At 36.5% G+C, this 27,581-nt stretch overlaps 1 protein-coding gene across 1 annotated transcript in view; it reads right to left on the bottom strand.

Moving 5' to 3' along the window:
* LOC125836948 (protein JINGUBANG-like) overlaps nucleotides 1–27,581 on the bottom strand; it is a 272,926-nt gene that overhangs the window by 174,993 nt on the left and 70,352 nt on the right. The gene's annotated exons all lie outside the window — the stretch shown is intronic.

The following is a 27,581-nucleotide window of genomic DNA, read 5'->3' on the forward strand; positions in this document are numbered from 1 at the left end:
TTTATAATCTAGTCGAACTACACCTTTTGTCTTAGCGACATGTTTTGTAAGTTAAAATTTGCAAACAATTATAAACTACTTTTAACTAACAAACTCAAATTGGCTCTAATTAAAGGTGGGTCAAGACAACAAACAATTGAGATCCAATTCAATCAAAGTGGGTTATAATCTATCTTGTTCAATTTTTAATCATTTTATTTGTCTTTTTAAATTGTTTAGTACCAAATATTTTTCTTTTAATCATGGCTATATATAACATATCAAATTAAAAAAGTCTTTTAAAAAACTATTTTGATAAGATTTTGGGAAATTTTTTAAAATGTCAATATTTTGACATTTAATAGGACCCTTGGCCACACTTTCAACATTTATTTAAAATGTCAATATTTTAATTTGTTACGTATTGCATTTATGTATTTTTATTTGTTTGATTTGCAAAAATACAATTATATAATAACAAAAATGAGAAAATCAGGAGAGATAATATTTTAAAAAATGAACATATCACTTAAAATTCTCATCATTTACAATTTCAAAGAAATCACCTTTTCCATTCGATTGGATCGACTTTCTTTTTTTATTATGTTTTCAACGTAATTGTATATCAATAATATTTACATTTTATGCGCTCAAAACTACAAATTGTATCACAGTGATTAAAATTGTATTATATGATTGTCAATTATATTTTTTTTTAATTTGTATTACAAAAATATTATTGATTGTATCACAATATAATATAATCATCACATATGAATATGATTTATGAAAGGATACAAGACTCTAGAAAAAAAAATAGCACACATGATGGAAATAATACAATCTGTTGAGGAAGGATACAATATTTAAAAAAATAATAATACAAATTGACTATGAAAGAAATAAGGATACAAGATTCTAGAAAAAAAAACATACATAGTGAAAATAATACAATTTGTTGAGGATTGATACAATATTCTAAAAAAAATACAAACTAACTGTGAAAAAAATAGGATACATCTATGCTTAAATAAAAAATACAAATCAATTTGACATACCTATTTGAATGATTACAAACTAAAATAGAAATCCAATGTTCTTAATAAAAATACAAATGTTGAGTAAAAGAAAAACAATTGACAAACAAAAATTAATATGAATACAATTTTGCAACCTTCTTCTCCGACTTTCTCTTTCTTCTTTTTCTTCGTCTCTATGTTCCTTTTTACGATTCTTTTTCACCAAACTCAAATTCGAATCCGTATTCACTTGTGCATTAGTAATCCTAGAAACAAAATTCAATATTATCAATATGAATGTATAAAAAATCAAACAATATATGATGTGTGAATGCTAATTTAGATTACTACAATCTACTAAATCTCAAATATGAAAATAAAATCATGACGAATTTGAAATACATAAAAGAGGGAAATCTCACAAAATACTTTGTGAATATGAAATCAAACTCACAAAAAAATGGAACTATATTGTTTAAAAGACGAAAAATTCGAAATACAAAATATTTGGTGAATATGAAAACAAAATCACAAGGAATCTCACAAAATACTTGTTGACTTCAAATTTACATTTTTCAATGAGTGAAAAATCCTTTGAATTAATTGTGAGATTTCTTGAACTAAGTGTAGGAAATTAGAAAAGTTGATTTTCTTGAACAAGGAAATGAGATAACAATGGTGAAAAAGGGAAGAGAGAGAAAGAAGTGATTTGGGGTAAAACCTAGAAAGAGGGGTAAGTGGGTAATGGGGGTATTTTATTTTTATTTTTTATCGTACAATGGAGTAAAAAAAAAGGATCCAAAGTGGGCCTGATTTGACAAATAAAAGGAAATAAAATTAATTATATTAGAATACAATTTATTTACTAAAATATTGACATATTGAAATTTTTAATAATTATTTTCAAGTGTAGATGTTATTAATAATTATTTGAAGAATTGTGACTAGTTTGCTAATTTTCCCTAAGATGTTTCATGAGTCAATTTCAGTTACACATCAACTCTATTTTTAATGGATTGATTTGAAATGAATTGTGCTAATAAATGTGGGAATCAATAATCCACAAAATTTAAAATGAATGGGTTGAATTTGATTTTACCAACCAGCTCTAATAAGCAACCTATGAACTTCAACAACATTCCTTTTAACGTGCCTTGGCAGACGTGCGTTGGCAGCTTTGTTTGATGAATGAATGCACTACTCCATTAACGAAACTTTACTTACTAATGTTAATTGATGACAACATTACCCATGTGAATGAGAGCTAAAATGATCACCGCAAAACCAAAGGGAAGATGAAAGATTAAGTTCATAGATGAAGAATAGTCATTATTATTTACACTTTTCTCCTCTATTCATCTTTATCTCATTTTTTCAGGGTGGAAATCAGTTATATCCAACTTTACTTTTAAAATTTAACTTCCTCCTCAACTTTGAGAAATAATCATTCTCTCCCTCTTTTGCCGAATTGACACTTTAAGTGTCTATCTTATCATTATATTATCAACCTTTATCTTCTTCTTCGTTTTTTTTTTCAAAAAAACTTCTTTAATATCATAGTATTTTTGTTATTTAATTTATATAAAAATATCCTATAAAAAGTGTATTTTCGTCCCTAAAAAATGAGAAATATTGATCGAGTATATAATTTTATGTCGTTCTATAATAAAATAGATGAACTAAATAATTTTTTTTTGTGAATTTTAACGAAATTTATAATGTGATAACCTTATAAACACATTCCGATGCAAGTAATACAAAATTAATTAATAAAAATAAAGATATATTTCATAACAATTTCTTAAAAGATTATCTATTCATAATGTAAATGAAATTTAAATTATAATTTTAACAAATATTTCATTAATGAAAATAAAAATTCATTTATCTACATAGATAATAGAGCATAAAAGATATACATAATACATAGAAATGACCTTGAACTTGACTTCAACTAGCATTTATGTACTTAAACTATATGTGTGCATATGTAGACACTTAAACTTGTATAAAGTTGAACAAGTAAATACATTATTGGCTCACATTTTTTTCTTGTCGGCCCTCACATCAATCAGTGCTCCTCATGTGTCTAATAATGGATGCCCTAAAATTATAGGCATCCTAGCATCAACATCAAAGTCAAGAATTATAAAATCAGCAAGAATCACAAACTTACCTAGTCTGATGAGCACATCCTCAACTATCTCATCCAGAGCAACATGAGACTTGTCTGCTAGTAATAATGCGATGTTGACCAGACGTCGCCCTTCTAAACCAAGTGTCTTGAACACCTATAGGGGCATTAACTTGATAGTTGCCTACAAACTACTTAGTGCATGTGAAACACCACTTTCACCATTTTGTATAGGGAGAATGAAACTTCATTGATCCTCATTCTTTTTAGGAAGCTTGTTCAATACTCTCGAAACTCACCCCTCTATAAGTGTAACCATCTCACAATCTCCCAAGACACCTTTTGCATGCCTCCATCTCTCATAGATATTTTGCATATTTCATCATGTCTCTTAGGACATCAATCAACGGTATGTTTATATGCAATTTCTTAAAGATATCGATGAACTTTTTAAAACTGGCCTTTTTTTTTTCTTTTTTTAATTCTTGTGGGAAGGAAGAGGACACTTATTAACTAGTATTGGTTTGATTAAAGTGTGTTCCTCCTAACTCTTTTCTTTTAGAATCAACTCCTCCTTTTCTTCAAGAGTTTCAACTCTTTTATTTTCACTAGTCTTTTCAAATTTGTCATCCTCAACTTTCTTCATAAGTATTTGTGGAAGGGGAGGAGAACACTTTGGCCTAGACATAGGTAACACTAGAGTTTCTTTCTCATTGTTTTTTATTTTCTAAGATCAACTTCTCATTCTTATGCTACAACTTTCTTCATCAGCCTTTGTGGAAGTGGGGGAGGACACATTGCCCCATGCATATGTATAACTTTTTGTGGTATATGATCTATCATCACCTAATCATCAAACACTCAGCCACTTCGAATTACAGTAGTCATGCAATGGCTAACATCACCTCTTTTAGCCTTCAAATTTGCCGTAATATCACTTAAAAGAGTGCCCATTTCCATTTGGTTCATTGTGGTAGACATCTGTCTTAGGTGAGATTCAATATGTTAATTGAGGTGAAATGGGAGTGCACTACTTGTTATATGGTAGCAATGTCACTGTGTAGTTGTTGCATGCCACTCTTTGCAGATTCAACTTTCTTGAATGTACGAGTTAGCATCTCTTGTATTTTGGTCATGGGGTCACTTATGGATGATTGCTCTATGTTCTAGTGACCACCTCGGGGTGGGACATATGGATTTGTGCTTCTATGGTTGAAACCTTGATCCTGAATCCCTTGGTTCCTATCTCTCCAATCTACATGTTACTTTCTATTTCAACTTTGATTCCCTTGACCTTGATGCTAAGGTCTCTGTTTGGAATCATGGTTGTTTAGACGAGAACCCTTAGAATGATTATTTACATAATGAACCTCCTCTTCATAAATCTTGAAATATTTCTCATTTCTGTACCCCTTGATCATTAGAAGCCATATCATTTAACTTGTGCGTTAGGGAACCCAAAAAATGCTTGGTTAATATCTCCATACATGTCATCAATTGTGTCATATTTTCCTCTTCGACCTCTTCTCTTAGTATGTTTTTGTAACACCCCGTATCCGAAAAAGGTAAATACCACACTTGGTGAGCTCTAGGTGCCAACCCATGAGGGCCACCCATGGCCCGTGGATGGGACCACAGACTGTAGGAGTGGTCCATGGATGGGCTCCCCCAAAGTGACCAAGAAGGCCAGAACCACGGCCTGACCAACGGACCATTGGTCAGACCATGGTCCGTGGTTAGGGCTCGTGGTTCGCTGGCCTAGCAGACTGGTTCTGACCACCATCGACGGTCTGTCGTCCTGACCACAGTCTGTTAGTGGGGTCTCGTGGGTCACTAATTGACTATTATTTTTAGGGGCACACGGGTCTTTTTTGGTTTTAATTAAATAAAAGTGAGGTCATTTTCCCCAAGTTTAAGACCCCTATATAAGTTATTTTAACCCCTAAATTCACTCATTCACATTATTCTCTCAAACTCACCGAAAGAATTGGGTTCCTCTAAAAAATATTTCTCTATCTAGAACTTGAAGAAGAAGAAAGAGTTCAAGCTAGGATCAAGGTAAACTCTCAAATCCTCAAGCATTTGTGGGATTTGTAATCAAGGTATGATGACTTTTAATCCATGGATTACTTCCATCCATGGAGTCCCTATGTTTTCACCGATTAAGAAGATGAAATCCCCAATTTGAGTTAAAGTTTCTTTCAATGTTGTGGGTATTGATGAATGTTGATCCAATTGAGTGGATTATGATTGTTTATGATTGAATTAATAGTGATACATGTTTTAAGAATGAAATTGCATGTACCCATGCCTAACCCATGTCTAGAAAGATGAAATTGATGTAAATGGGTTTTATGCCATGAAAGGATAATTTGTGGGTTTAGATGTATTCAATCTAGGATTTATGAGATACATTAGAATTGAGGCTTATATGATTAATCATGTTTAGTAGTGCTTGAGATTGAGACTATATGATGAAGTATGCTTAGAATTGCTTGAGAGTGAAGCACATATATATAGATTGTTGAGAGTAAAGCTTATAGGATGATTTATGATTAGGATTGCTTTGAGATTGGAGCTTATGAGATGATTATGATGTTGAATATCTTTGAGAGTGAAGCATATAGAATGACTAAGAGATATAGTGCTTTGAGAGTAAATATTATGTTATGAATTGTTGATTATTGATGTAATTGTTGTGGATAGTTCCCACAAGAATTAATTATGTTATGAATGTGAAAGGATTTCTCACATTGAATGATTCTAGGTTGAAAGGATTGCTCACCTCAAATAAATCTAGACTAAAATGCTAAGAAATAGATGAGGCAAGAGGCGAATACCCATGACCTCTAATTGAGAAAAATCGTAAATATGTTTTAATATGAGATTTTCTTGTATGATGAATAATTAGTTTGGATTGTTGCTTGAGTTTCCTTCCTTGATATGTATGACTAGAGGTGGATGACCCAAGTCTTGACTAAGGATAAGATGAGGTCAGTTCAAGAAGTGTTCCTCCTATATTGATATGTTTTGCTGATTTATGTGGATTAATTATGCTTATGACTTATATTGTCTAACGCTTATGTTTATGTTGGCTATCATATTTAGTACATGTTTGTACTAACACATTATCTTGCCTACATTTCTTATCCAAATGTAGGGTCCGACAATATCGACTCTCATCCTTGTGGCTAGGATCACAGTAGAAGCGTGGATTAAAGATTGGTGAGTCCTCATAACATTCGAGGATATAGGCACCATTTCTCTTATGTTCTTTCATTTTATGTTTTGAACTATTGTATGGGTTGTGTCCCAAGGATATTCATATTTTAGATGGTTTGAGACAAAGTGTATTAGACTTCTGCTTCATTTTATAAAGACTTTGATTATGTTGAAAATGTTTTAAATTTCTGCTCATTTTTGTTATCTTATTCTATGAAAGCTAAGTGGCTTATATAAGGCTTCTCGGGGTCTTGTATGCCATGTTACATCTAGGGGGTACCCCTGGGTCGTGCCAAACTTTGTATCAGAGCACAATGTTTAGAATGGTTCTAGGATGTCTCAAAACCAATCTAGTAGAGTCTTGTTGATAAGTCTGAAGCGTGCCACATTTATGAATGAGAGGCTATTAGATACTTAGGAAACTTCACTTCTTTATTTCTCTAAGTCGTGCGATAGAGTTTAACTCTATAAGGTCTTTCTCCTAATCCTTATCCGATGGTCTTCAGGATATGACTACTACAATGGCAAATTCTAGAAGGAATGAGGAAGACAGTGTGGTTCAAGAAGCTCCTCCTCAAGCTTTGGTCGACCCTTTGGCTGAGAATGTGACTAATGCGGAGTTTAGGATGAGTTTTAAAGTGTTGCCTCAAGCCGTGACGGCCAAGCCAATAGAGAGATTGTAGACCCTGTGAGCTCAAATGTGGGTACGACGACATCTAGAGTGAGGGACTTCACTAGGATGAATCCACCGAAATTCTATGGGTCAAAGGTTGAGGAAGATCCTCAAGAGTTCATAATGAGGTCTATAAAGTGTTGAACATTATGGGAGTGACTTCGGTAGAAAAGGCGGAGTTGGCCGCTTATAAACTTAAGGGGGTTGCTCAGATTTGTTTCAACCAATGGAAAGAAGGAAGACCGGTAAAGGCGGGTCCCATAGAGTGGGAAAGGTTCAAAAATGCTTTTCTTGATAGGTTTTTCCCTCTAGAGATGAGAGAGGCTAAGGTGCTTGAGTTCATTAACCTTTGGCAATGTAGTATGAGTGTTAAGGAATATGCTTTGAGGTTTACTCAATTGTGTAAGTATGCTTCTTCTATAGTGGCTGACCCTAGATTAAGAATGAGTAAGTTCATTTTGGGAGTGTCCGATTTAGAGGTGAAAGAATGTCGTATGACTTTGCTTGTCCATGACATGGATATTTCTCATTTTATGATGTATGCCCAACAAATTAAAGAGGAAAAACTTAAGGAAAGATCTAGGGAGAGCAAGAGGTCTAGAATGGATGATGGTAATTTCCCTTATGCTAGGTCCGATGGACATGGTCGTTGTAGAATCGACAAAGGTTTTCCAAGAAAGGTTCTTCTAAGGCTCCAATGTTCAACCAAGAGAGGGTGTCTAACCCTAAGCCTCAAGTAGGTAGTAATGGGCCTTCGTTTCCAGATTGTGGTAAGTGTGGAAGAAAGCATGCGGGCAAATGTCTAGCAGGTTCCAATGTTTGTTTTGGTTGTGGTAAGATGGATTACAAGATAATACATTGTACTTTAGTTGCTAAGAATGAGGGAGATAGTCGTCGTAGGCCTCAACCTTATCCTTCATCTGGTCAAAGTGGTTCGGCTTCCAATTCTCCTAAGCAAAACCGATTCTATGCACTTCAGACTAGGGGTGAACAAGGGTTTGCTCCCGATGTGGTTACCGGTATGTTGAAAGCCTTTTCAATTAGATGTTTATGCTTTGCTAGATTATGATGTCATCCTTGGGATGGATTGATTGCACTCTTATCATGCTTCTATTGATTGTAGAACCCGTGTAGTCAAATTATTTTTAGTTCACGAATGATCCTATCCGAGAGTGGAAGGGGAAAAGTCTACGCTAAAAATTTGGGTTATTTATTGCCTTAAGGTTAAGAAGATGTCTTTTGAGGGTTAGATGTATCACCAAGTTAGAGAGATGAATATAGATTTCTAAGTGTTGACCTACTACAAGGAGCTAGTTATCATTCTAAAATTGACCTTAAGTCAGGTTAGCACCAAATGAGGATGAAAGAAGATGATGTTCCGAAGCCGTATTTTAGAACTCGATATGGTCATTATGAGTTTGTGGTAATGTCGTTTGGTTAGTAGACCCCACCAAAGGTGGTGCTATGGGGTAAAATGGTTCCGAATCATCCTTTATGACAACTTTGAAAGTTAAGCAATGTCTTAATCCGACCTTAGTAGAATTGAAAGAGACAATGCTTAGAAAGTCCATTGAGGCTTCCTCCCGAGGGAGATGGTGTGCTTAGATATAAAGGTCGTTTTGAGTTCCTAATGTTAATGATTTTGGGAGTTGATGTAAGTTCTTCTTACGAGAAAGTTTTGGTAGACATGTTAAATCGGCAAGTTAAGAAGTTAAAGAATCAAGGAAGTTTCTTCCATGAGAGTATAATAAAGGAATCTTTTAGTTCAGGGTGCTACTTGGGAGGCTGAGGCTGATATAATGTCCCGATATCGCTATCTTTTTCGTTCTACCCTAGTGAGGAGTCCACAAATTGGACTCATTTAGGACTTTATTTTGATAAGAATAGTGTCCTCGAATGCTTATTTTGTCTCAATATCTGATGAAAACTCTTAAGTTTCAGGTATTTGAAGTTTTAGTGAAAGCATGGACACTTAGGCGCAAAAAGGAATGAAAAGGTTGAAAAAATGAAGAAGCTGAAGCCCGAGCATCGCCAAACACATTTGGCGATTCGCCGAAGGGATTTACTCCTCCCTTTGTTCCAGTACGTGAAGCCCTAAAGGAGAAGGGTCAAAAAGGCGATGAAAGGAGCAGTCGACGCTTCGCCGAATAGTTCCCCGAAGCAATACTTTACCGCCAATGGTACAGAATGTGAAGATGCTGAAGGCAAGCACAAAACGGCGATGAGACAGACGAAGGGTGAGTCACCGAAGTCATTCGGCGATATCGACTAACTTCGCCGAAAGATCCACCAACGCTATTTTCTGAAGTCTATTAATACTGAACTTGTTATTAATTTTTAGAGAGTGGAACTTTTATTTTTAATTTCCAGAATAGAATAGTACTTTTTAGATATTTTTCTCTCAAGTTTGGAGAGGGTCTTTGGGAACTTGAAGAAAGGAGTTCATCTTCCCCAAGTTAGAAATGGGTTTTCTCTATTCTTCTTCCTTTGATTAAATTAAAGTTTAATTTCTTATACCCATTTGATTTTACTATCATTTTAGGTGTATTTTGTTATTTCTTGATGTGTGGCTAAAAACCCCCATTCTTGGGGGTGCGATTTAGCAAATATGTGTTGATATTATTGTTGGGTCTTGCTTGCTGATAGGTTAGATGTAGTTTAATGGTGATTTCACCTAGTGGTTGTGGTTTAATCTAAAGGGTTTGTAGTTGCAAATACAAAGCCACTCATGTGTTTTCGATTTGCCCGAGAGGGAGGTCGCGAAACCAAGACCACTAGACTGATAGCATAAGAGTGGGTCGACATGAGGTTCAGCCCGAGAAGGTGAGCCCTAGTCCCATATCCTAACACTCAGCTCGAGAGAGTGATTGGGGTAAGGCTTAGGCTGGTCTTCATGTGGCAAATGGGTGTCCGAGAGGAACACATTTGAAACGGGGTAAGTTGCCCGAGAGGGAACTTATTTCCATTTAAAGCTTAGCCTAGTCACTATTATCTTACAAATTTCTTGTCAAAATCATGTACCCAACTATTTATCTCAACTTGTATTGCGGTCACACCCCAAGAATATTTCCCCATACTTGATTTTCTTATTAATTTTTGCTGCTTTTACTACTTGTAACAAAACCCCAAAATTGATATTTGACACTTTTGTGTCACCCCCGTTATTTACTATGTTTTTGTTTGTTAACGTCTTTAGCTACGACTAGTTAGAGCTAAAATTTTTTTTCTATCAATTCTCAAAACCACTACCTTGGGACATGACCCCAACCTTTAGTTGGGTTACTATACTATCGACGATCGTAGACACTCATACCGTAGGTTAGTGTCGTTGGTCACGATAAGCATCACCTAGCTCGAGCTAATGAGTTCCTCATAGTTTACTCCTTGTTTGAAGTCATGTGTGTTTAGATGTTCCCATGATTTCCTTATATTATGCATGTTCATGAAAATTTGTGTTTTGAAAAAAAAAAGAGTTTATATGATTGATTTTCCTCATGTTGTAGTGCATTGAGTATGAGTTGTCTATAGACTCCATGAGATGAATTGATAAACATGCTTCAGATATGCTTTTTGAGATTGAATTGCATATGAGCTCTATGAGATTGTGTTGAGCATGCTTTTAGCTTGGAGAAGGTAGTTCCTCCTTGTGAATGAGTAATGCAGAAAATTCATGCATATTGGGTTGCTAGATGTAGTTCCTACTTCCTTATGATGCATTTGAGTATGTTGAACTTGGAGTTGATGTTTCCTCCTTATATGTGTGCATTGCATGCATAATGGGCTGATAGAGTAGTTTCACCCCTCTTACGATATTTCAATAACGTTCTAGTTTGGAGTCGATAGTTCCTCCTTGGTTATACGTATTTAAATGAAGTTGAATTTTAGGTTGGGTTGTTTTACTCCTCTCCTACTCTTTTTGAACCAGTTTGAATCTCATTCGAGGACGAATGATCCCAAGGGGGAGCTATTGTAACACCCTGTATCCGAAAAAGGGTAAATAACACTCTTGGTGAGCTGTAGGTGCCAACCCACGAGGGCCACCCATGGCCCGTGGATAGGACCACAGACCGTAGGAGTGGTCCATGGAAGGGCTCCCCAAAAGTGACCAAGAAAGCCAGAACCACGGCCTGACCAACAGACTGTTTGTTAGACCACATTCCGTGGTTAGGGCCTGTGGTTCGATGGCCCAGAAGACAAGTTCCTGAGCACCATCGGTGGTCGTGCAGGACGGTCTGTCGTCCTGACCACCAAGTGGGGTCTCGTGGCTTACTGATTGGCAGTTATTTTTAGGGGCACAAAGGTCTTTTCCGATTTTAATTAAATCAAAGTGAGGTCATTTTACTCAAGTCTAGGACCCGTATATAAGTTATTTTAACCCCTAAATTCACTCATTCACATCATTCTCTCAAACTCACCAAAAGAATTGGGTTCCTCTGCAAAATATTTCTCTCTAGAACTTGAAGAAGAAGAAAGAGTTCAAGTTAGGATCAAGGTCAAGTCTCCAATCCTCAAGCATTTGTGGGCTTTGTAATCAAGGTATGCTGGCTTTTCATCCATGGATTCCTTCCATCCATGAATTTGTTCCATCCATGGAGTCCCTATGTTTTCCCCAATTGAGAAGATGAAATCACTAATTTGAGTGAGGGTTTCTTCCAATGTTGTGGGTATTGATGAATGTTGATCTAATTAAGTGGACTATGATGGTTTATGATTGAATTGACAGTAATACATGTTTTTAGAATGAAATTACATGTACCCATGCCTAACCCATGTCTAAAAAGATGAAATTGATGTAAATGAGTTTTATGCCATGATAGGATATTTTGTGGGTTTAGATGTATTCCATCTAGGATTGATGAGATACATTAGAATTGAAGCTTATATGATGAATCATGATTAATAGTGCTTGGTATTGAGGCTATATGATGAAGTATGATTAGAATTGCTTAAGAGTGAGGCACATAGACATAAATTGTTGAGAGTAAAGCTGATATGATGATTTATGATTAGTATTGCTTTGAGATTGGAGCTTATGAGATGATTATGATGTTGAATTGCTTTGAGAGTGAAGCATATAGAATATCTAAGATATATAGTGCTTAGAGAGTAAATCTTATGTTATGAATTGTTGATTATTGATGTAAATGTTGTGGAAGAGATAGTTCCCACATGAATTGCTTATGTTATGAATGCGAAAGGATTTCTCACATTGAAGGATTCTAGGCTGAAAGGATTGCTCACCTAAAATGAGTGTAGACTAAAATGCTAAGAAATAGATGTGGCAAGAGGCGAATACCCATGGCCTCTAATTGAGAAGGATATGAGGTGATTCCCCATATTCTATATAGGAGAGTAAGAGGTGACTACCCTTATTCCCTAATGTTGGACATGGATACGAATACCCATGATACCTTATTGAAAGATGTGGAGGTGAATACTTGTATGTTATATTGAAAGATATGTAGGCGAATACCCGCATCTTATAATGAAATGATGTGGAGGCGAATACCCGTATCATATGATAATTGGGCATGGAGGTGAATACCTATGATCCCATAAGTTGGACATGGAGGCGAATACTCATGACCATATAAGCAAGGGAAGAGGCGACTACCCATTAGCCTTTATGTAAGGCAAGATGCGACTACCCATGAGCCTTTATGAGAAGGCAAAGAGGTGATTTCCTCATGTCTATAAAAGATAAGCTGAAAATGAGAATCGTAAATGATGAGCTTGAAGGATGGCCTAACGTGGCCTACTATGATGAGTAAGACTAGTGGAGGATTACACATGTCTTGGTTCAGTATGCTTTGAGATTACTTCAAGGAAGTATCGTAAGTATGTTTTAATATGAGATTTTCTTGTATGAAGAATGATTAGCTTGGATTGTTGGTAGAGTTGCTTTCCTTGATATGTATAACTAGAGGTAGATGACCCAAGTCTTGACTAAGGATTAGTTGAGGTCACTTCAAGAAGTTTTCCTTCTATATTGATATGTTATGATGATTTATGTGCATTAATTATTCTTATGACTTATATTGTCTAACCCTTATTTTTATGTTGGCTATCATATTTAGTACATGTTTGTACTAACACACACTCTTGCCTAAATTTCTTATCCAAATATAGGGTCTGGCGATATCAACTCCTATCTTCGTGGCTATGATCATAGTAGAAGCATGGATTGAAGATTGGTGAGTCCTCATAGCATTTGAGGATATAGCCACCATTTCTCTTATGTTTTTTCATTTTATTTTTTGAACTATTGTATGGGAAGTGTCCCAAGGATATTCATGTTTTAGATGGTTTGAGACAAAGTGTGTTAGACTTTTGCTTCGTTTTATAAAGACTTTGATTATGTTGAAAATATTTTAAATTTCTGCTCATTTCTATTATCTTATGTTATGAAAGCTAAGTGGCTTATATGAGGCCTTTCGGGGTCTTGTATGCCTTGTTACGTCTAGGGTGTACCCCTGAGTCGTGACAAAATTGGTATCATAGCACAAGGTTTAGAATGGTTCTAGGATGTCTCAAAACCACGTCTAGTATATTCTTGTTCGTAAGTGTGAAGCGCACCATATTTATGGATGAGAGGCTATTAGATTCTTAGGAAACTTCACTTCTTCATTTCTCTAAGTCATGCAGTAGAGTTTAACTCTATAAGTTTTTTCTCCTAATCCTTACCTGATGTCTTTCAAGATATGACTAATACAAGGGAAAATGCTAGAAGGAATGAGGAAGATAATGTGGATAGAGAAGCTCCTCCTCAAGTTCCTTAAGCTCCGGTCGGCCCTTTGACCGAGAACGTGACTAATCCGGAGTTTAGGATGGCTTTTCAAGTGTTGGCTCCAGCCATGACGGCCCAAGCCAATAGAGAGGTTGTAGTCCCCGTGAACTCATATATGGGTACAACGACATTTAGAGTGAGGGACTTCACTAGGATGAATCCTCTGGAATTCTGTGGGTCAAAGGTTGAGAAAGATTTTCAAGAGTTCATAATGAGGTCTCTAACATGTTGGACATTATGGGAGTGACTTCGGTAGAAAAGACGGATTTAGCTACTTATCAACTTAAAGGGGTTGCTCAGATTTGGTTCAACTAATGAAAAGAAGCAAGATCGGTAGAGGTGGGTCCCATAGAGTGGGAAAGGTTAAAAAATACTTTTATTAATAGGTTCTTCCCTCTAGAGATGAGAGAGGCTAAGGTGCTTGAAGTCATTAAACTTCGGCAAGGTAGTATGAGTATTAAGGAATATGCTTTGAAGTTTACTCAATTGTCTAAGTATGCTCCTTCTATAGTGGCCGACCCCAGGTCAAGAATAGTAAGTTCATTCTGGGAATGTCTGATTTAGTGGTGAAAGAATGTCGTACGGCTATGCTTGTCCATGACATGGGTATTTCTCATTTTATGGTCTATGCACAACAAATTGAAGAGGAGAAACTTAAGGAAAGATCTAGGGAGAACAAGAGGTCTAGAACTGATGATGGTAATTTCTCTTATGCTAGCTCTAATGGATATGGTGATGCTTATCGTGACCAACAACACTAACCTACGGTACGAGTGTCTACGATTATCAATAATATAGTAACCCAACCGAGGGTTGGGGTCGTGTCCCAAGGGAGTGGTAGTGAAAATAGTAGTTAGGCTAGAATTTTGTTCTAGTTAGCTGTAGTTTGAGAAATTATCGAATAAAAACAAAGTAAATTCAAGTGGGTGACACCAAAGTGTCAAATATCAAAGGGGTTTTTGTCACAAATAGCTAAAACAACAAAAATAAAGAGAAAATCAAGTATGGGGAGAAGTTCCTGGGGTGTGACTGCAATATATATTGATATAAATCTTTGGGTACATGCTTTCGATAGGATATTTGCAAGATAATAGTGACTAGGCTAAGCTTTAGATGGAAATAAGTTCCCTCTCGGGCAACTTATCCCGTTTGAAATGGGTTCCTCTCAGACACCCATTTGCCGCATGAAGGCCAGCCTACGCCTTACCCCACTCACTCGCTCGAGCTGAGTGTTAGGATATGGGACTAGGGCTCACCCTCTCGGGCTGGACCTCATGTCGACCCACTCCTTAGGCCATCAATTTGGCGGTCTTGGTTTCGCGACCTCTCTCTCTCGCAAGCCGAAAACACATGGGTGGTTTTGTATTTGCAACTAACAAATCCATTAAATTAAACCACAACTACTAGGTGAAATCACCATTAAAATACATCTAACTTATCAGCAAGCAAGATCCAACAATAATATCAACACATATTTGCTAAATCACACCCCAAGAATGGAGATTTTTTGTCTCACATCAAGAAATAGAAAATTACACCTAAAATGATGATGAAATCAAATGGGTATAAGAAATTAAACCTTGATTTAAGCAAAGGAAGAAGAATGGAGAAGACCTACTTCCAACTTGGGGAAGATGAACTTCTTTCTTCAAGTCTTCCAAAACCCTCTCCCAACTTGAGAGAAAATACAAGAAAGATATTATTCTAAAGTAAAAATTACAATAATGTCTAGATCTCTAAAAATAATAACTAAGGCTAGTATTTCTAGTTTTCAGATTTAGTGCTGCGGTGGACCGTTCAGCGAGGTTAGTGGGAATCATCGATCGACTCGACAATTCGCCCATCATCTGGTTCATCGCCTTCTATGCTTGCTTACAACATCTCTGCGTCCTGGACCATTGGGCGATATTGTACTGATTCGCGGAACTGTTCAGCGACGCGCCGACTGCTTCTCTTTACCGCCGATTTGATCCTCTTCCTTCAGGGCTCCGCGTATTGGAACAAAGGGCGAAGTACGTCCCTTCGGCGATTCGCCAAGTGTGCTTGGCGATGCTCAGGCTTCAGTTTCTTCGTTTTTTCCAGCCTTTTTGTTCTTTTTTGCACCTAAGTGTCCATGCTTCCACTCAAACTTCAAATACCTGAAACTTAAGAGTTTTTATCAGATATTGGGATAAAAGAAGTATTTGAGGACACTAATTCTATTAAAATATGGCCCTAAATGAGTCCAATTTATGGACTCATCAACACCCCAACTTAAACTTTTGCTTGTCCTCAAGTAAAACTCAAGTTCAGCAGTTCAAATAGGATATCTCAAATAGTGCTACACAAGACTCAATCATGAACATACATAACAAGGCTCAAACTACTCATGCAAAGATCAATTGTGTACTCAAAGATTCAAGTTGTGACACACCATTACCAAAGATTCTCATGCTCACAATACTTGCTTCAAATGCAAGTTCAATCTCAACAATAGTATCTAAATGCCCTCACACAAAGAATGATTCCATATTCACACACAAAGGTTTAGTCATTTAAAGCTCAGGAATCAGATGCAACGCTCACACTCAAAAAGAGGAACACAATGCATGCTTTCACCCATGGGTTTGCCCTTATATTCCAATCAACGTTCGGTTCGGCTCACTCCAGATCAAAAAGGTCTTTTCAAGGCTTGTAATGGGGATAAGTGCAAAGGTATGGTCATTTTAGTCTTAGTGACTAAAGATCCTCATGAATTGTGGAGCTTTCAACACTTCCTTTTCTTCACCTTCTTCTATCAATTTTTGTTCTAGTGCTTCTAAGTCATCCTATTATTCACTCCATGGATTGCTTGGAAACTCCATTTCTTTTGGACTTTTATTCCACAGTCTTCTTTTTCATTCTTTTTCTTTTTCTTTTTCTCTTATTCTTTTTTTATATATATATGTAGGGCTTCCATTTTTTCGCAACACCATGAGTTAGATGAGACTTTTCTTGCACTTCTTGACTTCTCCTTTTCCTTTTCACCACACCCCCCAACTTAAGCTTTTGACTTAAGTTGGCTATTCACTACATCACAACTCATGAGGATTACAGGTGGTGGTTGAATAAAGGTCTAGGTTTTATCAGGTTTTCTTTCAAAGAAGGGTAAGGCTCAAGGGGTGTTCAAAAGAGTTTCACACGCTCACGGGTGGGTCACAAAAGAGGTATATGTCAGATTGGCTCACACTCTTTAAATTTGCCTAAGATCATTTCGAGAGCACACCTTACTAAATCAATCAGACTAACGGGGCAAATTCTAGGTTTATTCATGCATGGTTCAAAGTAAGGTCATCACACAAGGCATCGATACTAAAGCCAAACAAGACTACACACTTTCTCTAGTGTGCAACGATCATCACAAGAGAAATCAATTTGATACATGACTAATCACAACGAGATGCAAATAGTTCACATATTGCCTATGTAACTTCATTTGGTCTCATTGTAGCCACACATTCATGTTTGTTTGATTGAGAGCACTATTTAAGTCATCGGTATTGATCGAAACCGAGACTTAAATTTGTACGAGAACAACCACTTTCAACACAAGAGGTGGCGCAAATTTTTGAAAAATGAATTTTTTTTCGAAATGGTCAAAATTATTTTTCTATTAAACCCAAAAGAAGCCATAAGCTCAAACATTCGCAAAGCAATTTTTTAAAAATATAATTAAAAACAGACAACTCAAATGTACACCAAAACACTAGTATCCGAAACAAGCAAAACAAGGTGGGCCTCACCCCACCACAAATAAAAACATTTGTCCTCGAATGCAAATAGCAAAAAAAAATCATTGCAAATGAGTACAAAATTGCTAAAAATAAATTTGGGGTTCGGAAAACCAACCTTTGATGCCGATTAAAATACTTTTGAAATGATAGGTGGCAATGTAATCCACTCCAAGCACTAATTATCGACTACAATACTAAAGGCAAGCAATAATCTAGAAAATATTACTTTGATGTGAAGTTGAGAAGTTTAAAAAGAGAAAGAGTGGGAAAATTTAAAAATTCTAAGATTTTTGGCACTTTATAACCGTTCAGTTCTTGTCCATTCGGCGATGTTAGTCAACTCGCTGACCCACTCAGTGGTCCGCCGAGTGGTCATTTATCTCGCCCTTTCTTCAAAATCTTCAATTTCCTGGGGGTGAGATCGACGGTCTGCATCGAGATTGCCAAGCAGGTTGGCGATGCGCCGAGCTGCTTTTCGAGTTCGCCAATTTTTAGAGGCTCTGTACAAATCTTGTATTGAGCCAAACGGTGGATCCAGTCGGGCTCGCCAACCTGTTTAGCGACTCGCGGAATGGACTTTCTACTCGCCAACTTGAGATTTTCCACACTTTCCTCGGTTTATCTGCAACATCAACACACCATTATTTATAAAAGTAAAATCCTAAATTTACGACCTTGGGTTGCCTCCCAAGAAGCACCTTATTTAACGTCGTGGCACGACGCAACTCTTCAATCAAGTTCCATTAGTGAGGTTTGCCTCATTTTCATGAGGCCACCTCTCTTTTGGCTCTAGGTAGAGGACCTGCATACACAAACAATAAAAAAAACAAAATAAAAATTAAAATTAGTAAAAACTACATTAAAAAGAACAAAAAGCTCTAGGAGAACTACATCTTCACATAACACCACTCCCCAGCAGCGGCACCATTTTGATGCTTATCGGGACCAATGACACTAACCTACGATACGAGTGTCTACGATCGTCGATAATATAGTAATCCAATCGAGTGTTGGGGTTGTGTCCCAAGGGAGTGGTAGTGAAAATAGTAGTTAGGCTAGAATTTTGTTCTAGTTAGCTGTAGTTTGAGAAATTATCGAATAAAAACAAAGTAAATTCAAGTGGGTGACACCAAAGTGTCAGATATCAAAGGGGTTTCTGTCGCAAATAGCTAAAACAACAAAAATAAAAAGAAAATCAAGTATGGGGAGAAGTTCCTGGGGTGTGACTGCAATATATATTGATATAAATCGTTGGGTACATGCTTTCGATAGGATATTTGCAAGATAATAGTGACTAGGCTAAGCTTTAGATGGAAATAAGTTCCCTCTCGGGCAACTTATCCAGTTTGATATGGGTTCCTCCCAGACACCCATTTGCCGCATGAAGGCCAGCCTACGCCGTACCCCACTCACTTGCTCGAGCTGAGTGTTAGGATATGGGACTAGGGCTCACCCTCTCAGGCTGGACCTCATGTCGACCCACTCCTTAGGCCATCAATTTGGCGGTCTTGGTTTCGCGGCCTCTCTCTCTCGCAAGCCGAAAACACATGGGTGGTTTTGTATTTGCAACTAACAAACCAATTAAATTAAACCAAAACCGCTAGGTGAAATCACCAATTAAATACATCTAACTTATCAGCAAGCAAGACCCAACAATAATATCAACACATATTTGCTAAATCACACCCCAAGAATGGAGATTTTTTGCCTCACATAAAGAAATAGCAAATTACACCTAAAATGATAATGAAATCAAATGGATATAAGAAATTAAACCTTGATTTAAGCAAAGGAAGAAGAATAGAGGGGACCCACTTCCAACTTGGTGAGAAGATGAACTCCTTCTTTCTTCAAGTCTTCCAAAACCCACTCCCAACTTGAGAGAAAATACAAGAAAGATAATATTCTAAATTAAAAATTACAATAATGTCCAGATCTCTAAAAATAATAACTAAGGCTAGTATTTATAGTTTTCAAATTTAGTGCTGCGGCAGACCGTTTGGCGAGGTTAGTGGGAATCGTCAATCGACTCGGTGATTCGCCCATCATCTCGTTCATCGATTTTTGTGCTTGCCTACAACATGTCTAGGTTCTGGACCATTGGGCGATATTGTACTGCTTCGCGGAACTGTTCGGCGACGCGCCGACTGCTTCTTTTTACCGCCGATTTGATCCTCTTCCTTCAGGGCTCTGCGTACTGGAACAAAGGGCGAAGTACATCCCTTTGGCGATTTGCCAAGTGTTCTTGGCGATGCTCATGCTTCAGTTTCTTCATTCTTTTCTGCCTTTTTGTTCCTTTTTGCACCTAAGTGTCCATGCTTCCACTCAAACTTCAAATACCTGAAACTTAAGAGTTTTTATCAGATATTGGGATAAAAGAACCATTTGAGGACACTAATTCTATTAAAATAATTTCCTAAATGAGTCTAATTTGTGGACTCATCATATGGCTGTTCTAGAAATCTACAAATGTTTTTCGAGCAAGGTTTTTCTGAGGCTCTAAGGTTCAACCAACAGAGAGTGTCTAACCCTAAGCTCCAAGGAGGTGGTAATGAGCCTTCTTTGCCAGATTGTGGCAAGTGTGGAATAAAGCATGCGAGCGAATGTCTAGCGGGTTCCAATGTTTATTTTGGTTGTGGTAAGACGGATCACAACATAAGGCAATGTATTTCCATTGCTAAGAATGAGAAATATAGTCGTTGTAGGTCTCAACCTTATCCTTCATCTGGTCCAAGTGGTTTGTGTTCTAATTCGTCTAAGAAAAACCGATTCGATGCACTTCAGACTAGGGATGAACAAGGGTGTGCTCCCGATGTGGTTACCTGTATGTTGAAAGCCTTTCTAATTAGATGTTTATGCTTTGCTAGATTATGATGTCATCATTAGGATGGATTGGTTGCACTCTTATCATGCTTCTATTGATTGTAGAACCCGTGTAGTCAAATTATTTTTAGTTCCCGAATGAGCCTGTCCAAGAGTGGAAAGGAAAAAGTCTATGCCAAAAGTTTGGGTTATTTCTTGCCTTAAGGCTTAGAATATGACCTAGTTAGAGAGAGGAAATAGATTTCTAAGTTTTTACATACTACACGGAGCTAGTTATCTTTCTAAGATTGACCTTAGGTTAGGTTAGCACCAAATGAGGATGAAAGAAGATAATGTTCCGAAGGCGGCTTTTAGAACCCGGTATGGTCATTATGAGTTTGTGGTAATGTTGTTTGCTTAGTAGACCCCACCAAGGTGGCGCTATGTGGTAAAATGGTTCCGAATCATCTTTATGACAATTGTGAAAGTTAAACAATGTCATCATCTGACCTTAGTAGAATTGAAAGAGACGGTGCTTCAAAAGTCCGTTGAGGCTTCCTCCTAAGGGGGAGATAGTGTGCTTAGATAGCGAGGTCGTTTTGAGTTCCTAATGCTAGTGATTTTGGGAGTTGATGAAAGTTCTTCTTATGAGGAAGTTCCGGTAGAGATGTTAGACCGGCAAGTTAAGAAGTTAAGAATCAATGAAGTTGCTTTCGTGAAAGTATGGTAAATGATTCTTTTAGGTGAGGGTGCTACTTGCGAGGTCGAGGTCGATTTGATGTCTCGATATCCCTATATTTTTCCTTCTACCCTAGCTTGAGGTAATGAGTTCCTCATAGTTTACTCCTCTTTGAATTCACGTGTGTTGAGATGTTCCCATGATTTCCTTATGTTATGCATGTTCATGAAAACTTGTGTTTTGAAAAAATAATGTGTTTATATGATTGATTTTCCTCATGTTGTAGTGCATTGAGTATGAGTTGCCTATAGACTCCATGAGATGAATTGATAAACATGCTTAAGATATGCTTTTTGAGTTTGAATTGCATATAAACTCTATGAGATTGCGTTGAGCATGCTTTTAGCTTGGAGAAGGTAGTTCCTCCTTGTAAATGAGTAATGTTGAAATGCATGCATATTGAGTTGCTAGATGTAGTTCCTACTTCCTTATGATGCATTTGAGTACGTTAAGCTTGGAGATGATGTTTCCTCCTTATTTATGTGCATTGCATGCATAATGGGCTGATAGAGTAGTTTCACCCCTCTTACGATGTTTTGATAACATTCTAGTTTGGAGTCGATAGTTCCAGTTATAGGCATTTCGATGAAGTTGAATTTTAGGTTGGGTTGTTAGCTCTTCTACTACTATTTTATAACCAGTTTGAATCTCATTCGAGGATGAATCAAGGGGCAGATATTGTAATACCCCGTATCCAAAAAAGGTTAAATAGCACTCTTGGTGAGCTGTAGGTGCCAACCCACGAGGGCCACCCACAGCCCGTGGATGGGACCATGGACCGTAGGAGTGGTCCATGGATGGGCTCACCAAAAGTGACCTGGAAGGCCACGACCACGGCCTGACCAACAGACTGTTGGTCAGACCACGTTTCGCGGTTAGGGCATGTGGTTCGATGGCCCAATTGACAAGTTCCTGACCACCATCGAGGGACGTGCATGATGGTCCATTATCCTAACCATGGTCCGTTAGTGGGGTCTCGTGGGTTAATGATTGGTAATTAGTTTTATGGGCACAAGGGACTTTTCCGGTTTTAATTAAATCATAGTGAGATCATTTTACCTAAGTCTAGGACCCCTATATAAGTTATTTTAACCCCTAAATTCTCTCATTCACATAATTATCTTAAACTCACATATAGAATTGGGTTCCTCTCTAAAAAATTTCTCTCTTTAGAACTTGAAGAAAAAAGAGTTCAAACTAGGATCAAGGTCAAGTCCCCAATCCTCAAGAATTTTTGGGCTTTATAATCAAGGTATGATGACTTTTCATCCATGGAGTCCCTATGTTTTCCCCAATTGAGAAGATGAAATACCCAATTTGAGTTAGGTTTCTTTCAATGTTTTGGGTATTGATGAATGTTGATCCAATTGAATGGATTATGATTGTTTATGATTGAATTGATTGTAATAGATGTTTTTAGGATGAAATTGCAAGTACCCATGCCTAACCCATGTCTAGAACGATGAAATTGATGTGAATTAGTTTTATGCCATGAAAGGATAATTTGTGGGTTTAGATGTATTCAATCTAAAATTGATGAGATACATTCGAATTGAAGCTTATATGATGAATCATGTTTAGTAGTGCTTGAAATTGAGGCTATATGATGAAGTATGATTAGAATTGCTTAAGAGTGAATCATATAGACATAGATTGTTGAGAGTAAAGCTTATAGGATGATTTATGGTTAGTATTGCTTTGAGATTGGAGCTTATGAGATGATTATGATGTTGAATTTCTTTAAGAGTGAAGCATATAGAATGAGTAAGAGATATAGTGCTTTTAGAGTAAAGCTTATGTTATGAATTGTTGAATATTGATGTAATTGTTGTGGAAGAGATAGTTCCCACATGAATTGCTTATGTTATAAATGTGAAAGGCTTTCTCACATTGAACCACTCTAGGTTAAAAGGATTGCTCACCTAAAATGAATCTAGACTAAAATTCTAAGAAATAGATGAGGCAAGAATTGAATACCCATGACCTCTAATTGAGAAGGATATGAGGCGATTCCTCATATTCTATAGAGGAGAGTAAGAGGCGACTACCCTTATTCCCTAATGTTGGACATAGAGGATAATACCCATGATCGCTTATTGAAAGATGTGGAGGTGAATAACCATATTTTCTATTGAAAGATGTGGAGGCGAATACCCGCATCTTATAATGAAATGATGTGGAGGCGAATACTCATATCATATGATAATTGGGCATGGATGCAAATACCTATGATCCCATAAGATGAACATGGAGGCGAATACCCATGACCATATAAGCAATGCAAGAGGTGACTACCCATTAGCCTTTAAGTAAGGCAAGAAGTGACTACCCATTAGCCTTTAAGTAAGGCAAGAGGCGACTACCCATGAGCCTTTTTGAGAAGGCAAGGAGGTGATTTCTTCATGTCTATAAAAGATAAGCTAATGATGAGTATCATAAATGATGAGCTTGAACTATGGCCCAAGGTGGCCTACTATGATGAGGAAGACTAGTGGAGGATTACCCATGTCTTGGTTAAGTATGCTTTGAGATTACTTCAAGAAAGTATCGTCATTATGTTTTAATATGAGATTGTCTTGTATTATGAATGATTAGCTTGGACTGTTGCTAGAGTTTCCTTCCTTGATATGTATGACTAGAGGTGGATGACCCAAGTCTTGACTAAGGATAAGTTGAGATCACTTCAAAAAGTGTTCATCCTATATTGATATGTTATGATGATTTATGTGCATTGATTATACTTATGACTTATATTGTCTAACCCTTATGTTTATGTTGATGTTGATGTTTATGTTGGCTATCATATTTAGTACATGTTTATACTAACGCATACTCTTCCCTACATTTCTTATCCAAATGTTGGGTCTGACGATATCGACTCTCATCCTCGTGGCTAAGATCATACTAGAAGCGTGGATTAAAGATTGGTGAGCCGTCATAGCATTTGAGGATATAGCCACCATTTCTCTTATGTTGTTTCATTTTATGTTTTGAACTATTGTATGAGCTGTGTCCTAAGGATATTCATGTTTTAGATGGGAAGTGACAAAGTGTATTAGACTTCCTCTTCGTTTTGTAAAGACTTTGATTATGTTGAAAATATTTTAAATTTCCGCTCATTTTTATTATCTAATGTTATGAAAGCTAAGTGGCTTATATGTGGCCTCTCGAGGTCTTGTATGCCATGTTCCATCTAGGGGTACCCTTGGGTCGTGACAATTTTCTTTTGACAGCTTTCTGATTGATCCATTACTTACCACCTTAGCCTCTCTGGTATGTAATTCCCTGTTTGTCTTAGTCATTCGATCAAGTATAGCACTGGCCTCATCACTAGTATAGTCCATTCATAAAACCTATGGAGCGTTGTTGGCAACCTGCTCGTTGAATACATCTAGAGATATGTAGAAGCTTTCTAGGAATATCTCATTTGATAGCTTATGATTCGGACATGGAACTACCTTCTTTTTAAATATGAGCCAAGCCTCGTGTAGTGCTTCACTTGAAATTGTCTAATGTTGCTCATAATTTCCCTTAACTAAATATGTCTACTTGGAGGAAAGAACCTCTCCAAGAATGTTTCTATGATCTTTTCTCATGCAGAGATGGATGTTGTTGGTAATTCTCCTAACCATGTAGTTGCTTCGCTAATAAGAGAGAATGGGAACAACCTCAAGCGTATACTGTTTTGAGAGATACTTGAGATGTTTTAAGCTAGACACACCCCAACAAAGTCTTTAAGATGTTTTGTACTAAATATCAATTTAGTAACTACTATTGGAGATTGGAGGTTTAAATGAGGAAATATTAACTACTTTAAACTACTCATATTTTAATCAAGAATAAGAAATGAACTAGGGTTATAGTTCTTAGATATCCGAACTCAAATAGATAATTTTCTATCAACTCATTCATGTGTGTTCGTTGTGTAAAAATTGTAAATCTATTATGTCTCCTTGAACCTCTCAGCCCAATCAAAATAATATCACCCTAGGTCCACACTAACACTTTGGTGTTAAGTTAATTTGTTTATTCATCAAATGCCTTAGGTTAGCTATCCTATCTCTAGCTCAAGCTATTAGATGGAGGTTTGTAGCATAAATCCCCGTTAATGATTCTTTTTCCTAGTGTTAACCTCTTTTGTCACGAAAGTCAGAATACATGCGTTTTCTTAATATTTGCAACCATTAAAAACAATCTTTAGGAAAAATATTGATACAAAATGATCATACCTTCATGATGAGAAGATTTTAATGTAATAATCTATTATCATCATCCCTATTCTAACTTCCATAACCCTTAAAACTCATAACTAGTTGTAAATATAACTAATATAATTTGAACTACTAAAGAACATGAATGAAAAAGAAAGTAAAAAAAATCCTTTGATTAATGCAACTTTTACAAAAGAATCTTGTCCGTTCCATAATAATCTTCTAAAAAACTAAAAACCATAAAAAACTAAGAAACAATAATTATGAGTAATTCCTAACCCTAAGAAGAATTCATAGCCTTTTGAAATAATTTGTAACCCTAAAATATCACCTTAATGGCATATGTATCATAGTACGGTCAAAATCCTAATCTCGATTGAACTCTGATTTTACTTGGTAAACTCGAGTCAGGCAGGTTGATAAGTCGTGAAGTTACCACTTATGTGGCTCTTTTCTTATGAATTTGTGTCTTCTAATAATTGAAATAGACTAGTTATGTTGTGTTTTATGATTATTTTAGGTTGAGAGTAGCAAAAGATGATTTGAAGAAGAAAGGAGCCAAAAATGAGCTAAGAAGAAAAGATGCTACAAAAAGAGCCTGCCAGGTCCTTCACTCCTGTGAGAGAGGACATGCACCGGTGATCCCATACTTACATAAGAGAAGCCCCTGCAGTAAAGAAGTCATTGTTCCATAGGAGACAATCCAACTAAGGAAATGTTGCACCTGCGCCACTACACCTACATAAGTTGATGAATTGTGCAGAGACCGGTCTTGCGATGATTTTTCCACCGTAACAATGTCGCACCTACATCATGAGTCCACAGGGGAGACCAATGGGCTATAGTTTTGCCTAGGGTTGTCTTTTCACACTTTGTGAAGCCCTAATCAGGATTAACAAAGCTCAACCAACATTGATCTTATCTTAGACCTATCTCACACTTATCATAGACTACTCTTAGAGAATTTTAGATGGAATTAGAGTCATCATTCAACTTGAATAGTGAAGATTAGGAGATTATAGTGTTTATATCTTTAACTTTTTTTAAACTCTTGGTTTGGATTAAATATTCGTAGTTGTATTGTTTATTTTCAGATTTTGATATTGTGTTAGAGATAAATAATATTTGGATTTTCATTTGTATTTTGTTCTTTTGCATTTAATTGTATATTATCTCATTTATGAGATGAGTCTTTAATTCTTTAATTGATCTCATGCTTTAATTGATATCCAAGGGAATTGATCAATCCTAGAACTTGCCCATTTATCTTGATTTGTCTTGATAAAGTTGATTGATGTTGGGAAAGGTTGATTAACATGATGTGAGGACAAATTGGTGGATTAGAGCAAGGGATAGTCTAATTTCGATAAAGCCCCCATCTTATGGATTTGAGCTAGAAATAGGAAAATCCTAGTGTTGCCTTTTATTGGTTGTGTTTTGGTATACTTGCTAAGTTTGGAAGAATTAGTTAAGAAATACTTACTTGTGATCGAGAGATACAAGTGAGTACTTAAGAGCCCAAAGAAAATTTGAGTTACCCTTGATTATTTAGATGATAATTGATTACTTGTGATGGATCTTATGAGCATGAATTGAATTACCATTCCCAATTCTCCTTGCTATCCTCGATCTAGAAGGTCTTTGATCAACCTATCCTTTATTTTGTTATTTTAATTTTGTGTTTGTTTCATATAAAAATACCCCAAATAATTATATCAATTGTTCGTACTGGCTTGTAATTCTTTATTTCTTCAACTGCCCATACATTGTTCCTTGTGGGATTATACTCCAACTTCATACATTGAGTATTATTTTGCATGCAACCGCCTATATCTTCTTAGGGAGGCATATTTAAGTGTAATTAAAAATGGCCCCGTTGTTGGGAAGGATTTGGCATAATGAATTGATAAAGAATTATAGTTCACTTGTTTCAATTCAATTGATTCATAGGCATAGCCTGCGAAGGGGATCCTATATCTCAGCCTCCTAGTAGTTCATTTATTTTGTATTGAGGACATTGCTTTTCATTTTTTGGTGGGGTGAGTACCTTCGTGCGAATATTCCCCTTTTGTTTGTATTTTGTTATTTTGTCTTTTGAACTTATGTAAATAATGTTTTGTTTATATTAGAGTTTTTTTCTTTTGGAAAAATTGTCTCTTTACTTAATTTTTCGTTCTCTCGTGATTAATGCAACCCCTCATGAATTTTTAAATAGAGAAATGCTTGTGGTTTTCATTGATATAATTTGAGAATCAATTTTATT

This window comes from Solanum verrucosum, unplaced genomic scaffold, assembly GCF_900185275.1.
Source record: "Solanum verrucosum unplaced genomic scaffold, falcon-dt-bn FXZP01000179.1, whole genome shotgun sequence".
Taxonomy (NCBI): domain Eukaryota; kingdom Viridiplantae; phylum Streptophyta; class Magnoliopsida; order Solanales; family Solanaceae; genus Solanum; species Solanum verrucosum.